General features: G+C 41.3%; 1 protein-coding gene across 4 annotated transcripts in view; it reads right to left on the bottom strand.

Annotated features, from left to right (window-relative positions):
* Window positions 1–17,458, bottom strand: part of FAM169A (family with sequence similarity 169 member A) — a 502,597-nt gene extending 485,139 nt beyond the window's left edge. For all 4 annotated transcript variants that reach the window (XM_078675250.1, XM_078675251.1, XM_078675252.1 and 1 more), the window contains exon 1: window positions 17,354–17,458. The gene's annotated coding sequence lies outside the window, so the exon portion shown is untranslated. The remainder of the gene's footprint in view (window positions 1–17,353) is intronic.
* Between the last annotated feature and the right edge of the window lie 956 nt (window positions 17,459–18,414).

The raw sequence follows: 18,414 nt of genomic DNA, 5'->3' as shown, positions 1-18,414 counted from the left end.
GCGTAAAGCCAACCAGACTACCTGGAAAAAAGTTGGATAAGAAATAAGATAGGGTTAGCAACTATCTTTGCATCAGTCTTCACTCCCCAGCGCCAAATTAAATTTCTGCCCCCACACGAGGCAGTGTGGAGTTTTACATAAGTCAAAACTACAACCCACAAAAATCCCAATTTGCTCCATGGTGAATAGCTGCACAATTCCGGCTCTATGTCAGCTGGCGGACAGTGAATTCTACCAATTCTGGTCATCTATGAAACCTAGAGACCCAGTGGAATCTAGGGAGGTGTGGCTTGCAAGCATTTCACTAGAGTTTCCTACCTAGAATGCTCTGCAAGTATCAAAGTGTGGGTCAAAACACGCTGATTTCCCTTATTTATGGAGTGAAAGGTCAGGCACTTCCAATCAACGGCCAAAGTCTTACCACCCTGCATTCCCAAACTGTTCATGTCTGAAAAGCTGCTTCCCATGTGTGGGTGGACCTAATGCCCGCCACTGGGAAAAAACTAAATTATAACCATGTGAATACTTCATTGAAGTCATATAGTCCAAGTTTTAACCGGTCCTGTTGAGGGAGAATGGCCCGGCCACAAAAGTGGTAGGAATTTTGCGGATCCCCACATATTTCAGAACTTTCCTTCACAGATATGTGAGGAAAATGTGTTATTTTAGACAGCGTTTGACATTTGCAGGGCATTTTGGGTAAGGAAACATAGTGGGATCCCTCTTGAATCCACTGGGTGTCTCGTTTTCAGAAAGGTGTGCATTTGGTAATTTCCCCTGGGTGGCGGGCAAGCACAAGCCCAAAATACCATAGCTATCCACATCGACTGAACGGTGAATTTGAAAGGCAAAAGCTTGATGTTTCCACATTTTTTTGGGGGGCCTTTTCTGTCATGGGCGACAGGCCTAGCTACACGAATGGGCTAATGTGTGTTTTTAGTGGGAGAAATGTGGAACACAGAATACTGGAACATTTGTGATTTTCAACTGAATTTTCAGCTGCAAAAATGTAAGACATTGTACAAGAAAGAACACATTATGCAAAATGCACTCTGTATCACATGATTTTATCGGTAACTCCAAAGTCAGAGTTGTTCAAATGAGCACTATTCCTGAACTACTTATCTTGGGCACATTTAAAAAATGCATAGTTTTCATTCATGACCATTTAGTACCCTTGAGATTTGAAGTGATGCACTGTTGGTACATAATGAAAAATCTTTATAAGCTGATACTCAGTTTATGGCTCTGGGTATAGCATATTTGGGAAAACCAACAAACACAATATTTCAGTGGCCAGAAGGGTCTGAGGGATGTAGCGGTATATTACTTTTATAAATAAGCCATATGGGCAAACAAATTACAGATTAAAATGTTGTAATTAATTTCCTTTTTTTAATGTTCCTTAGGTTTTGATTTCAATTATTAGTTTCTTTGAGAAAACCATGAGCAATCAACACAAATTACCCCTTTCTAAATTCAGAATTGTGTCTACGTATCAGGACTGTATAGCTTTCTAGGTTCACCCTGGGCTTTCACACCAAGATATGTGTGATTTTTTTTGGGCAAAACTTGATTACGAGACTGAAAATAATTTTATTTTTTTCACATTATAGCATATTTATTATATTTTTGATGCTTTGAATTATATTATTATGGGATTTAAAAAAACATTTGTTTGTGTGGGGTAGAAGGTTATTTGCAAATACATCTATTCAGGGCAGATAGGCTCTCCGAGCTCTTTCGTGCAAGCGCACAAGGATTTATTGCGTAATGACCCCACCAGCTTATTACTCTGAACAATGCGAACTATAATTGGAAGCACTCAGGGAGCTCCCCTTACACCCCTATCAGTGGGGACTACCTCCATACAGCTTGTACCAACAGGATTTATATCCTTCTTGGGCAACATGTACACTATGGAATGTCCTGGCTAAGCACCACAGGTGTCCACATGTCCTGATGAAGTCCTGCATGCAGAGGTAGGAATTACCATTATCGTGGAAGACGGGTCAAAACGTCAACAATATCACCTTTTATGGCCTGTACTACTACCTCCTGACCCGTGCTCAATGCTCAGAGTTCATCTATGGAATGACACAAAAGAGTGACAATGTATACAGGCCCGACATTGGTTCGGCAGACTATAGATCCATTCCAACCAATGTTGTGTGTATAAGCTAGAATGCAATTGTTGTTTGCAATTTTTTTGATTATTTCTTTATCTTTTCACATTCACTTCACACATGAGCACTCCTTTCTTCACCCTATTCTGACAACCGTTTATTGTCGGAATGATTGATTGAAAATTGCTTATTCAAAAATTAAATAAAAGAAAGATTTTTTCTTACAAAATTGTTTTGACATTGGTCTTTCTCTTGTGGCCTCTAATCAATGCATAGCACAACTCTCTGTATAACCATTTGAATTAATTTCTCAAGTCCCACACAAATGGGACACACTTGGGGTGGGTCGTAATATACGTCAGGACCAAGTGTTGTTGATACTGGAATAAAACTAACAGCATACATACATCAATCCATAATTAAACATAAGTGTTCAGTCTCAATGTCCAGAAAGATTCATGTAACAGAACTTTAAATATTTTATCCTTCCAATCGCTGAAAGTTGGAATAAGTGAGGATTTTCAGCCTTGCAAGAGTAAAGGTGTGTTGGAGACAACAATGAATATAAATCTTCTCCTTTACCGCACTAAACCTTGTAAATGAGGTGAAGCCTAACAGAATAATAGAGGGATAATGTCTGAAGCTGATAAATTGAAAAAGGTGTGACCAAAGTAAGTGTAACTTAGAAAAGCATCCAATTGTATGCCACCAATCACCACGAAAATCAATTTGGCATCTGTAACAAAAAGGCAAGACATTTCAACAGTGAAGCTTGGAGCAGAGCCAGTACACATTACATGGAGGGAAGATGTACCGAAGGGGGGTTTTCCTGAGATGATAAGGATGTCACTAGTTCTTATGAAGCACAGTGCAAATTGTCTAAATAAATATGCAGTGCTGATTTCCCTCCCTATCCTCACATTCAAATCCAGAGTTTGAGGAACAGGCAAGTAAGAGCATGGCACATATTCTGCTGACGATGGGAAGCCCCTCTGAAAAAATCTAGAGCTCTCACACCCATCTCTTACAAAAATGTAGATAGTTAAACTCAAAAAAATGTCCCTTCTATCAGACAGAAAGAGAAGTGATGGCAAGGATGAGATGAGAGTCTTGGAGAAGCAGTGCCAGGAGTGAAATCACTACACTATTAAGTCCCAAGAGGGAGACCTGTTTGGTTATTTTTGGATATGTCACAGCCTCACTGCAGGCTCATTTTGAGTTATGGAGGAGGGAGCATATCTTCTCTTGGATGCTTCTAGAAAAGGCACTCAACGGCTCTGAAAAAGTATATATGATGATCTGGCATATTCCACACACAAAGCACACAAGATGATGGACGGAATGTTGCACAATGTCAAAACATTCACCCCCAGTCAAAGATCTGGGTTTAATTCATCGTTATTTTGCTCACCAAGCCACCCCAGTTCAGACATGGCCATATGCAAATCAGTCTTGACCCTGTGCCTCATGGGAACAGTCCAGAACGACCTGCCAAACCATGTCTTCCCTGGACCGGAATCAAGCCTCCTAGGACCGGTTTCTGGCTATCAGCCTTCATCAGCCAAGATAGCTTGACTCCAGTGGTGTAGTGAGCACGGGACCCACGTCTGGGCATACCCTTCCCACATAGGGTGAACAGCAAAACACACAAGATGATGGACGGAATGTTACACAATGGCAAAACATTCACCCCAGTCAAAGATCTGGGTTTAATCCATCGTTATTTTGCTCACCAAGCCACCCTAGTTCAGACATGGCCATATGCAAATCAGTCTTGACCCTGTGCCTCATGGGAACATTCCAGACCGAACTGCCGAACCATGTCTTCCCTGGACCGGAATCAAGCATCCTAGGACCGGTTTCTGGCTATCAGCCTTTATCAGCCAGGATAGCTTGACTCCAGTGGCGTAGTGAGCACGGGCCCCACGTCTGGGCATACCCTTCCCACATAGGGTGAACAGCAAAACACACAAGATGTTGGACGGAATGTTGCACAATGGCAAAACATTCACCCCCAGTCAAAGATCTGGGTTTAATCCATTGTTATTTTGCTCACCAAGCCACCCCAGTTCAGACATGGCCATATGCAAATCAGTCTTGACCCTGTGCCTCATGGGAACAGTCCAGACCGAACTGCTAAACCATGTCTTCCCTGGACCGGAATCAAGCATCCTAGGACCGGTTTCTGGCTATCAGCCTTCATCAGCCAGGATAGCTTGACTCTTGTGTGTTTTGATATTCCACACACAAACACTGAAGAACAATTAATTGCTATCAAACAGTGGCATCAAGGAGATAGCCTCTGTGAAACTGCCAGGAGGGCCCACTCCACAAAAGTCACCCTTTACCGTGAAACATGTAACAACGCAAGATGAGTAGATGTCCCCAGAACCACTCCAATATAGATTTCTTCTAGTGGGTTACCAAAACCCCCAGTATGAACTTAGGGAAGTTCATGAAAAGTCTGCAGTGTGAGCCTGTATACCCTTGGAAGGATGTGCTCTTACTAAATAGCATGACGGTACAGATCACGGGGCAGATGAGAATGACTTTTAATGTAATAACCACAAATGTAGACAAAAGATTTTCGTTGTTTAGTTAGCTTTCCAGAGGCTTTGGAAAGCTTAGACACATGCATATTACTCTCCATATCAATGAGAGACTTTCCCTAAGTGGAAAACATCCGTGTATAGTGCATATACATCTATAGCCACAAGAGAAAGATGATAAGTAAAGTTTGTGTGAGCCAGGCGTAATTGAATTGGCATTGAGTCCAACCCCATGGGTATCGCAAATAAATAAAAGCATTTCCAAACAAGGGGACAAATGAAAGTTCACTGTGCAAGGGAAAGAGATAGGCATCCAGGACCACTTATGATTGACATAATCAGGCTAAATCAAGTCTGTATATTCTCCAAGTGGAGCTAAAGAAAGAATGCAATTAACTGTAACGTTATGCGGTGTCACCATATGCTTAATGCACCTAGGGCTATTTAACTAACACACTTAGGGGTATTCCACTACAAAAAAGGCATTCCCTTTTGCAACATCTTTTACTGATGCAATATTCAAGAAGACTAGTTGTTTAGGTTAAAAAAATGACTAGATATACGCTACTATTTGGGAAAGACAAAGAGAAACATCATCATATCCTGAAAAAAGTCTGTCCATTGGAAGGGGCTTACCTGAAACCAGGTGAGCGGCATAAACTGTCAGAATTCACAATTGAAAGCCATGGCTGATGAATGCTGCCAATGATGAGCCAAATTTTTCTCTGGTAAGGCTGAGGCAATTCACATTTTACGTTTAGATCTTAGATATGTCCCGAAATGCACCATGACATTTGCCAGTGATACTTGCATACAGTGGCACTAACATACTGACTGCAGAGGGAAATTTTGCTTGGACAGTAGGTCACCCTGCTAATCTATGTACAGGTTTAAAATCATGGTAAAATTAAAGGATTTCTAGGAAACTCGACATGGAAGAATTGGTTTAGGGAAATTGGTCTTTCTGTGTGGAATTTGTCTTTCTGAGTGGAAAGGGGTGAACCCTCACAATGACAGCATGCTTTCCACTAGATTAAAAGCATACAATCATTGAGTAGGGGGACAGCCTTCATAGTTTTTAATGGGATCATAATGGATGTATTGACTTCACTACAAAATAAAGGGTGTTAACTCTTTGAGTCCGTGTGGGTAGTAAAAGCAGTCTTGTTGAAATTAGTGCATTAACCAAGTAAACTTACACATGGAAATTGATTTGTTTTACTAAACTGAATTCACATTGAAGGGAAACAAAATATGGATTTACACTTGTAAAATGATTTAATCACACCTCCTCCACGTGTGAGTAAATTGGTTTCCAGGGTTGGAGTGTGGCCATTCCAGATTGGAAAACCTCTGGGAAGTTTCAAACAACCACAACCATGTTTTAGTGGCTAATCTCAAACTTGTGAGCATTTATAAATATACAACCGTGGACAACGTCAGAATTGTACTCCTGTAAGACCAGGACTAAATTTGTATCTAGAGTAAAGACAAAACCTTCAAAGTCTTTGCAGGCATGACGGAAGGGGTGTTCCACAGGAAAAAAAAAAAGAATTCTCCATATAGAAAAATGTAGACAATTTTTGCATAAACACATATAAATATGAATAAATACTCAACAAAAACGTTATTCACAAATTAATTTGGGACTGCTTTTGGGAAATATGTGGCAGTCACAGCATCCTAGGAGCATTGCTGGACCGTCTGTAAATTTAGAAAAGTCTGAAATGTACTCCAAATGTAGGAGTAAACCTACTGGAGAACATTTCAGAATGAATTTTGTGACATAGAACCAGAATCACAAGACATAGACAAACATCAATGTAAAATTAGATTTATGCTGGAGTAAGAAAGTAACATTCTTATTCCAACATGATCATTTGGGGCCAGATGTAGGAGCCCTAATACCGGTCAGAAACGGCCGATTTCGGCCGTGTCCGACCGGTATTAGGGTTTTCAGATGTAGGGGGCTGAAAATGACAGAATCGGTATATTTACCGATTCGGTAAAATTACCGATTCGGTAAATTACCGAATGTAATTCCAAATGTAGGTGGCACAATTTACAGTGCCACAGGCCCTTAAGAGTCGGTATTTTACCACCCAATCCTATTGGGTGGTAAAATACCGAATTCAGGTGTGCATGCACATCTGTGCATGCACACCTATGCAATGTGACACACAGACATGCCCTTAGGGCATGTATGTGTGCCACATGTCACACAAACCTGTACTTGGGGTGCAAGAGGGTGTCAAAGTGACACCCCCTGCACCCTTGCAACAATCGGCATTTACCGATTCGGTAAATAGCGATTCGGTATTTCCCATTGATTCCTATGGGCTTCACAGCCCATAGGAATCAATGGGAAATACCGATTCGGCATTTACCGAATCGGTAAATACCGAATGTTACCGATTCGGTAATTCAATTTAAAAAATTACCTACATCTCCCTCCTTCATATTTACCGATTCATAAATACCGAATCGGTAAAATTCAGTATTTATGAGTCGGTAAATTGAAGTTACCTACATCTGGCCCCTGGTGCCTTATACACGCAGACTATAAATACCTTCTGTAAACAAAAAATAAAAGTTTTAAAAAAATATGTATACAAAAACATTCACTAAAATGATAAAAATATATACAATCCTAAACTTTACTTGTGTACATAATGTATACTATTCTGAATCCAGTCCAACTAACATTAGAGAAAATGCATGTATTGAGGGGTCAGATTTACTTTTGTAACTCCACTCAAACTTTGATTAAGGGAAGGGGAGCCCCCTCCCCGAGCCTAAAATGCCTGTGGGAATCCCACCCACCGGCGCTGACATCTTTGTAAAGGGGAGGGGGACTCGTGGGCCCCCCTCCCCAAGCCTCTAAGAGACCAGAGGACCCAATCCCCCGGGGCAAAATGCAGTAACAAGGTGAGGGGTGCCTTTAAGGGCCCCATGGACCCCAGGCCGATTCATTTAAAAAAAAGGGGAGAGAGGCTGTACGCCTCCCCTCCTCAAGCTTTTGTAGGCCCGTGGACCTCATCCCCTAGGACTGAACTTAGGTTAAAAGGGAGGGGGCCACATAGGAAATATAATGCTTCGCCATCATCAACAGACCACATGTTGTGTTGAGTACAGCATTACCTTATCTGTGAGGATGAAGAAATAAAAATTCCCTTCCGAAAAACGATGAGATAACTGGTAGTTGTCTGCATAAATTATTAACAATATAGAGCCCAATCAAGAGTTTCAAGAGTGGAGATACAGCACACTAATTGATGCCTGAGCAGAAGTTTGATTAAGGTAAGAGTTGCCATGAATGGATAAACTCCTATGATTCTTAAAAGAGAAACATTGATCTCCTCTTTTCCTTCACCCATTGCTACCATTTGGGCATAATGAAAAGGAATGAGTCCTTTGTCCTAACCCTTCAAGATGAAATGCAACTATTTAAATTCTTCTCATCAAACTGTCTAGTGCATAATTATCACCAAATAATGGATACCACACCTTGGTGACAGTAGTTTTATTTACCGCACAACTACATGCGCAAAAGGAATTAAAAGTGTGATTCTTTTGATAGGTGGATGCTAATCAGACACCTTGTAGGTGCTGTGGAATGAAACAGTTGGATGATCCAGAATACAAACGTGAGGGATGGCGAGCCCTACGCTAAACATTGGATGTAAGCAGACACAAAGGTTAGCTAGTGTTACAATATCATTAACATCGATGGTGACCAAAAACCAACTTCCAGTAGCCCTTCTTGGTTTGTGATTCTATTTTTCCACGAAGCAGCCAATACATTATTATCCCACAGGACTTTGTCAAGACTTCATAAGGAATTTAGTCTAAGTAAATAAAGAGCCAAAATATGGGAAGAATATAACTTGGCGCTACCTTACAAGAACATTTGCCAATCACCACATGATACCTTACAAGAATTCTTGCCAGCACCGGATACTAGCTGTCTACCTAACTGCACTTTACAATTGCTTAGCCACAGACTCCAAGAAGGTGGAAGAGCACTGAGTTCAACAAAATACTTGTTGGATGTGTTTTATATGGAAATAAAGAAAGACAATCCAAAAAGACTGCTACATATGTTATTGCTCCACGTCCACATTACCAAATGCTATTGGAAATATCAAGCCGTTTATGGTTTTTAATTCATGGAGCCAGACATTTTGGCTTCTCTACCACATTTTTACCTCTAGGGTTCATATACTTTATGAACTCTGTGGACTAAATCTTCCTATGTATGTTTGTTCTGAGCATCTGCTCTCACTAACCAAACCAGCTACAGGTAGCACAGTCTTGTTGGCCAAGTATTAATTACCAGAATCTTAATATGCCAACAATATGTCGTAGAAGCCTAAAAGCAGAAAATAGGAAATAAATGTCCTTGAATTTTGAACATTCTTACAGATTAGAGGTAGCTTGAGTAGGAATTAGAGCTCTACAATTTGGAGACTGCGAGCCTGGGTCACTACTGCTTTTATGCACCTATGTAGAGCTTAGGTGCACAATACACACATTTGCTGTCGTATATGGCAAAATTGTCTTTGTGTTATCACCAAAGCTGGCAGGCGCAGGTGTGAACATTCAGTGTGGAAACACCAAAACACTCCAATATTACAGCCGCAGGAAGAGCAAGTGAACTCTGAATAAGTATAAACGTGTTCCTAGGGGAGAAAAAATAAAAAACAAAAAAGTTTGTGTGCGAATGCACGTTTTTACTTAACTTACTTCTAAGGACTCTGTACCGTTTGGAAAATCCTAATAAATGTAAGTGTCGAGGTGGAGGCATACTTCTGGAAATCTGTAACATGAATATATTTCCTCAACTATTAATGAGGATGTTTTAATCTCCTAAACTTCCGATATTGACTCAAATCTTGGGAGTAAACCTACAACTAAACGTTCGACGTTTAAAATATTGTTTGTGAGTCCATCGACATAGGGGAAGTGTGGTACAAAACTAGATCTATCTGTGTTCAGGAGGTCCCAGTGCTTTAGACTAAAACTGATTTTGCAACTCCAGGTCAAAAAGGTAACAACACTACTAAAAGTATAATAAACAAAAAATCACATATATGTATTTATAAAAACTTTTGAGATCTTAAAGCCAACTACCAAATTAAACATGATTAAAAATGAACGTTAGTTATATAAAATCCCGTGCAACCCGTATGTCAACACGAATAATTCTGGGTGGTGCAACGTCAGCACTATTTGTGTTTGTGGCTCACACCATGAAATGCCTGAGGGGAGCCTAATTCCCCGAACATGAAAATCCCACACCTTCGTTACTCAGTGAAGTTTGTGTCCGCTTGTGTGACAAAAGTGAAAACTGCTGAACCACCACATACTTTCCTTCCATACCTCCAGGGGGCGGGGGAGGGGTTAAGGGCTGAATACACATTTCGTGCTGAGGGTGGAAAATCCCTGTCACGCCATCTGCCAGATGAATATATACATTTGTAAATACAACCATGCGTGTGTTCGCTTTTTCTTCAACAGGCTTTTACCCTCAGCATTTACTGAAAGCGGCTGACACCAAGTCAAGCTTTTCTTTAAGAAGGCTGTCATCTTTCACTTTGACAACATTGTGAAGCTGGAAGGATCTGTGATGAATATTTTTCGTAAATCAGACCAACATTTTCTACCATTAGAAATATACGTTTGCCTTTGCAGGAATTAGAGGAGAAGGAATCATCTGGAAAGACAACAGGGATTCTACATTCACCACTGCCTCACAATTACTACTCACTGCTCTTGTGTGACTTCCAACATTAAATAACTGTCCTTTCCCTGTCCCTAGGAACCACCACATTGCCTGGTGTCTTCCAAAAGAATATGTTCATTCACGCCACCTTTGCATTCAAATATACAGTTATTTTTCATTGCATTGGCTTCTAGTTGGGAAAGTCCTCTGCACTAATAATAAGGTATTCAGGAAAGGTTTGGGATATCCATGAAAGCTGTCTCAACCTACTATTCGCACATCCCAACAGGTACAAGACCTCTGGCTACACAAAGAACCAAACATATACAAAAGACTGCATATGTATTACACCCACAAGAGATGAACAACCTCAACTAAAATACAGACTCCTGACTTTGAAGGAATCTTTGAGACCAGGGTGTGAAGACACACAAACTCTGACAGAGCAGCAAGGCCATACTAATGGTGTACACCGCTACACAAATCTCTGTAACATAAGATGCCAACCAGAAATCTCAGATTGAGCAATACTGCAAATTAGCCAATCAAAAGTCACACAGTGCAAACATGGATCAACCAAAATATTTTGTCTGCAGAAAACTTTTGAAAATTGGTACGGTCATATAAGCATTCAAGTGCTTTACAGCATTATGTAATGAAGAAACAAAGAAGTGCTAGAGAAGGGGTTGTGGTACCCTAGTTCAGGCAGGAGTCAAACTACTCGACATTAAGAATCTCAACAGCTTCTTCCCTTTCTTAACAACTTATGCGTCCTATGAGAAGTATGATCTGAACTTTTATCCATGATACCATCATTCTCACCAGTCATGGTCTACTACTGCAATTTGTGCTTGTTCAACTACTTGTGTAAAGGAGCAGTGGAGTGAAAGTAACATGTCTGGAACTTAATAAAACAAACACAAACATTTGAAATCATGGATATAAATGTATAATAAATTAATTGCATCAAGAGACGACAAAATAAATATCCCTTCGGCCTCATTTGTTAAGGTTGCGTTCAAAAGTGTACAGAAAAACGACAAAAAGGCAAATGCTTTATATACATCTATGATTCTAAATATATATTTGCTGAGCATAGAAGCAAAAGACGAGGAAGTCTAATGGAAATATATTTTCGAACTTCTCAACCAGCAGTGAGTGACAAGACCAAAATATTAAACAGAGCTCATTTTCACAGCATTATATTCCATACCACAGAAGCAATACAGATAAATCTGCCAGTGTTGCCCTACGAATTGGTGTAGATGCAGATACCTTAAAGAAATGTCTGGATAATTTGTGTGCTATAACTGTGCTTGTGTCAACCACTGGGATATACAGTGAACAAAGAAAATTACTCCAAAGTAGAATACAGTTAAATCCCCAGGAACAAGGCTAGAAAAAAACGTGCATTCCATGTCCCCTACAATAACAATAAACGAGAGGAAGATAGGAAAATACTGAAAATTGGAAAGTAGATTAAAAAAAATAGAATGTGTTCAGAGGTACACAACTGCTGATTTATATTTTTAATAAGCAAGCCCCTGAAGCGAGTCCATCCAAACGTTTAAGCAATAATTTAATGTGAAGAGAGGAAACTGGCATTGTAGTAGACATGCCTACTGGTCAAGCACAATGAACTGCTTGATATAAAATTGTGGTCATTGAGAGACTGCCACCTAAACAGAACTGCATTAGGATACACAGATATGGTCATAATTGGAAATGCATGTCGGGTCACTAACGCTAGAGTCAAATGTGTGCTGCGGGTGTTGGTTCAAGTCTCCTTCAACTCAGACAAATATGTAAGACATCAGTCTACAGAGGGATGAAACTAACACTAAATCAAAAAAGAAAATAAAGTTAGCGTACAGCAATCACAGTAGTAGTTAATTAAGGGTGGTGCATTGTAAAGAGAAGGTTACTAAGACTCAAATCAATTATAAAGGAAGGGCAGCTAGTACTGTGTGCCATATAAGCACATAGATTGCATGAATGACTGTGTGGATAAGTGGGTGAACGTATGAACCAATCAATCCATGGGACATAATAAATGGCTCATGTATGCTACAGTGTGCTTGAGAAGGGTTCTGGCACTACACCACATGACACCTTATCACTCATGATCTAAAGTATGTATTATGGCTTTTTGACAGGTAAAGAAGTCACAAATATAAAGTCACAGGAGAGGAACTGACCAGTCACTGGCAGAATAGAATACAGCAAAACAGGGAGTAATAGGTTCTAATTTGAAAATCCTTCTATCCAATCACAGAACTTCTCCTTGTGAATCATGTGCCCCGATGAAGCTATCTAGAAGGCAGGTACGATCGAAGCAACAGCCCCAATGGCCATGTACAGCTAAGTCACCAAAACACAATTATTTGCAGTCAAACAAAAACAGCTGTTGCATAATCAGGGAAGGGTGTGCCACAATTTGCCGACAGAAAATGGCTGATGGGCAGGAAAGCTAAAGGATAGAAAGGAGACCAAATACACAATACAGCTGCTCCTAAAGTTACCATTCCTATTACAGCATATTAAATAATAACAAAACAGAAAAGTCTAATTATATTTATTAAGCTATACAGACTCTAGCACTAGGTCACATTTGTAAAATTGTTTTAAGACATATCTAGCTATAATGGAGAAAAGTTGACCATCAACTAATTCAGATATCCCTAGCAATGCGGAGTAATTAGTGCACATTCTTATCACACAGTGGTATTCTTAGATGCATTGTCAGTAATGACTGTTAGACAGAGAAATGTGCCTACAAGCCTTTCGAAATCCGTGAAATGAAGGAAAACAAAAAAAAAAACATATTAACACATCTTTACTCTTAATGTGCAACTGGGGGTAAACATGTCTGCTTAGAGTCCCACCAATGTGCTAAATGACCCATGGGCTTGTGAAGTAATGGTATTTACATTACAAAGGCATCTGTTACAAATGATGGATGCATTTTTGAGAGAAACTGCTTAATTAAAATGTCAGTGAAAAGAGGTGTGACGCAAAATGCAGAATTTCTTGTTTCACATCGAAGTTTTCCTAGTTGGAAGGTCTGTACTTGAGGTATTATTTGCAACATGTCAGTGAGTGAGTGGTGTCTTGTCAGTCAGCGTAGACTGTGCATGAACCTGCTATATACCTTCGGCCTTTTAACAGGACTCACATTCCAGAGACTAAGAGACAAACTCAAAAAGCTTCCAGCTATATCAATCTTCTCTACTGAAGGCTGGGAAAAAACGTATGATCTATATTACTTTTTAGCCATTTGTATAGTTTTTAAAGTAAGCTGGTTTCAGTGGAAAAATGAGACCGGACATATTGAGTAACTCCAGTATTAGTACTTTGCATCGCACCAACCTTTTGATTTTCTAAGTGATGGCACTAGTTATGGGCAAAGAAATGATGATGAAGAAAATATCATTTTTGACGCACAAACCCTCCTTGGGCTAACGTCTTCGATGTGGCAGTTACTAATTAACCCAATAACATTATGTTATGACTATTTGAATAGCACACTAATCACTAGTGAGGGTATCCAGGCACTTATTCGAAAAGCGAGGTCTTCAGCTTCTTGTGGAACTCAAGATGCGATATGGAGGCTCTGAAGTGCTGTGAGGAGTCGTTCCAGGCTTTGGGGTGAAGTATGAGAAGGTGTGACCTCTGCTCTGTTTTTGTGGATACGTAGTACATGTGCTAGTGAGTGTCTGGCTAAGTGGAGGTTCCTTGAATGTTGGTGGAAGTGAATGCAGCTGTTCAGGTAGCTTTGTACCTGCGTGTGTGTGAGGAGCTCGAACTGAATGCGTTTGTGTATGGAGAGCTAGAGAAGGTCCTTGATGTGTGGAATGATACATGTGCAGCGAGGTAGGTTGAGGATGAGTCTTGCTGCAGCATTTTGAATGGTTTGGAGCCTGTTTATGAGCTGGTTGGTGATAACAATGCTTTACAGAGATACGTAATGCATTGTCACGGTCCTGGTTTATAATGTGTTGATTTCATGACAATGCAGCACTGCCAGAATGTATACCAGTGGTGCTGCAACCATTTTCAGAGTGAGGTGCTGCCATCAATGTTACATCACTGAAGTCATAGGGATAGTGAAAATATGTCACACAAAGAACATGTATACGAATTGAGCCACGCTCATTCAGCAGGAGAGTGATATCAGTGTGGCGTGCAGCCTGTGATGAATTCTGGAGCACGCTGTTGCATATTAGTAAAGTATGGTGCGTGAACACACAGTCATTCACAGACATCACATTTTCCATTGAAATGGCTACAAAATTCATACTGACATGCAGTTTTACTGATAATACTATGTAGCGCACCAACAATATTGTGTGAAAATCGGATTTCAGCAAATTTTTATCATTTGCATATCACCAAATGTCTTGATTTGTTTTGATTCAATAAAAATCTTTGTTTCTATCACAATTCAGAATTATTTTAAAAGTGTTTCATTTGTGCTGAACTAACTGCAGATAATCTTTTAAATATTTGTACAGTTTGGTTGCAGGTATTTAATCGTTGTTGTGCTTTAGCAAAACACTCATATCCTGTAGCCTTTCCTTTCACACTCCCTGCACCACCAAAAGATTGTCAGATAGTTCACTATACAAAATCCTTTAACTTTACAGTCAGAGAAGGAGAAATAAAACATCAATTTCCTTGTTAAAAGAATGAGCAGGAACTTGTCAGACGACCTAGCCTGACATTTGACCTCTAGGAACGCTCAGCAAATGTGACATGGAAAAAACAAAATGTAAAGGCATTTTTATTGCTCATTCACCTTCTAAATTCCAGCATGATTATTTTGAGGGGTGCTGCAGAACCCCAACTTCCAGCTCCTGTAATACAATATGTAAATGTACGTCCTCTTGAGCCTGAGTGATTTCATAGTAGTTGGTTCACAAGTGGATTTAGCAGAGGCACAGTGCTTTAAATGGGCCGGTTCTCACCGGTACGGAGTACCGGCACTTTTTAATTATCGCCTCTTGAGTACCGGACCTTCTCCTCGGACAAGGAGAGTACCGGTACTCATGGAGGCGCCTTGCCTTGACACAGGTGGTGCGCTTCATGTTCTCGTACCTCGGCAGTACTGTAAACACGACCAGCTCTCATTTTGTAAACCTGAGCTGAGTTCGCACAGGAGCGCCAGAACAGCAGCTCTTCTCACCTTGACACAGCAATCTTGTCCTGTATCTCTGCAACTCTTCCAGCAGGGGTGAGGCGGCAGGGTGTTTTGTTTACCCATTGATCCCGCACAGTAGGAGTTGAAAGTCCGCCATAAAACTAATGGAGATGGTGTGGGGTGCATTCTTCTGGGCAGTACAGCGTTTTAGCAAGCCATTGTTTTAAATGACTGTAAATGTTAGTTCATCAGCAATTTAAATGAAGCATTTTTGCTTGAATGTAAATCCCTGCCCTTGCCGCCAATTTAACGATTGCCCTCAAACAAAAAAACACTTTAAAGGCAACACCATTTCTTTTTTGGTTTGCTGCATTTAAACCACTTGTTTCGTATGGGAAACCATGTTTAACCCAAATGCGACAGACAGCTCCATGGAATGCTTTAGACTTTCAGACAAGTATGGATTTTAGCTGGTAATGCTTTTGCATGCAGGGACTTGTAGTTATCATTTCTCATTATAAGTAAGGGATTCTAAAAATTCCAGCATGCAAAGCTTTGATGGCAAAATTCAGAGACGGTTTTGAACATACCCATATTATTATTATTAGGGCCATAACCATAGGCCCGTTACTTCCGATTTTTTTACTTTGCACTTGGATTTCTTGCATATAAAGTTTGGAAAGGTTGAAAACCTAGCCCTGCCCCTGGCTCCGCCCCTAATCCCGCCCCACAAACCAGCCCCCAGTCCACCGCTCCTTTTGGTGAGTACCTGCACTTATTTTTTGCCATTTAAAGCACTGCGGAGGGTTATCTGCTGTGTATGACTCTTTGAACCGTATTAAAGGTCTAACCACTGGCAATCGCTGAGGGTAGCATTGCACCTTGTCGTTCATTTGCTCACCATGCCACCTCAGTTTGGACCCAGTCATATGCAAATCAATCTTGACCCTGCTCCTTTGCATACAGCTGGTCCCAAACTGAGGTGGCATGGTGTGCAAAATGACGATGGATTACCAGTGGCTGAGATTAATTTAATCATTCCTTCCATCACTCTTCTGTATACTTATTGTGACTTTTTGAACGCCATACAATCGTACTTATTGAAGAAAGCATCCAATTTTAATTTCAAACGACAAGTAAAGTTAAAGTAGCCTTCCTCATGCCAAGCTATACGTCACTTTTATGTATAACAGTCAAAAACGTAACGTGTTCCTCCAGATCCCTGCGGTGCACAACCATCAGGTGTCACCCTGTGTTATATTTTTAAAAAAAGATGAGTATATCTAAGCAACGGCCAAGTGAAGGGAAATTTTACGACCACTCGCTTGAATTATGATACTGAAAACGGTGCACGAGATTTAAGCAAAGGAAAATCAATGCACAGGTGACGGGAAGAACATGAACAGGGCATTTCCTAGACATTACAATTAAATATCCAGGCTGTCTGACTCGCAGGCACGGCCCGGGAAAATATCTCGTCTGATTTTGCACATCTTTCCTATTGAAATATATCAAAAAACACCTGCATCAAAGCCTACTTTCAAGATCTGGTAAATGCGCGCCGGGCGAACACAGATAAGTACCCCCGGCCTGAAACCTTGCAGTCCAGGCAGTCAGGCACGGATTAATCCCTGCCAGTTTCAATGCCCAGACAGTGCAGCAGCAGCCTGGGTGATGCTCCGTTCGGCTGCTGCTGGATAGCAGGCCGGCCGCCTGCTCAGGCTCTGGCGTGCACTGAGTGACAGCGTCCTGCCGCGAGCCCCGTCCACACCTATTCATCAGGAGGTTCACCAACAATCTCTGCCACGCTTACCTCGGCCGGGATATCCCTATCAAGCGGCAGGCTCCGAACAAGGCTTTTCGCAGTGATCTCGTCCGGCGGCGCGCGGCTGAGCTCATGCGGCTCTCTCTCCCTCCCTCTGACGCACGCCGCGCAACGCCTCATCCCTTGCAAGCTGCACTGCCGCCTCCCGGCGTCCGGAAAGCGAGGGCCCGCCGAGGGTGCCTTGCAAATACCGCGCATACCTGGCCACATTGAAAAGCCTGTGGCGAGAGGGGCTCCGGAAACCCCCATTACCTACATACACATTTTTCCTCTGAACGCTATATGTGCCTTTCGAATTTATTTTTGTTTATTCTTCACATTGAGGAATTTCTGTCGTCTTTTTAGGACGGAGTTTACATTTTGACCTTAATGGAGCACCACAAAGTAACCGAAATCAAGAAATGACCTAACATTTTTGTGAGGTCATATTCTAAGAAGTAGTGAAAGTGGGGATTACGCACAACAGTCACGTTTTCAGATTACTATTTGTGTGATATTTCATACATACTGACATTTTAGAAGAGGAAAGTTGGAGATTTCAAAAAAGTATTCGGGAGAACATATTTCTTCCATTGACTTCTACTGAAGCAGAAGCAATTTCAAGCGGAAGTAAGACAAAATAAAGCAATTTTTGTCTCAAATAATCGGGAGTGTCTACCTGAATCGGGTCTATTGGCAGGTATGACATTTCTGTGGTGTCAGTTGTGGTGCCGGGGAGGCACGGGGGCAGTGAGGACCTAGGCCGCAGATCGGGGCCTAACTATAACTGTTCAATAATCGACACGGACACTGACTGCTGGTTAGGGCCAAAAAACCACGAGCGGTCTCGCGCCCGTTTATTTATACCCAGGGGCTAACCCGCCCCTGAGGTGCATGCGTGCGTGCGTGTGTGCGTGTCGAGACGGACCGGGTGGCTCCGTCACTAAATCCCTCCAAACTCACAGATCAATGGGGACCCAGGGGGACTGTGGCGCGAGCCGGTGTCCCCCTGGGAAGTTTCGCGCGGTGGAACAATCCACCTCAGCGCGATTGGTAGTTAGGTGGGGAAG

Source organism: Lissotriton helveticus, chromosome 2_1 (assembly GCF_964261635.1).
Source record: "Lissotriton helveticus chromosome 2_1, aLisHel1.1, whole genome shotgun sequence".
In the NCBI taxonomy this organism is placed as follows: domain Eukaryota; kingdom Metazoa; phylum Chordata; class Amphibia; order Caudata; family Salamandridae; genus Lissotriton; species Lissotriton helveticus.
This window is presented reverse-complemented; position numbering and strand designations above follow the sequence as displayed.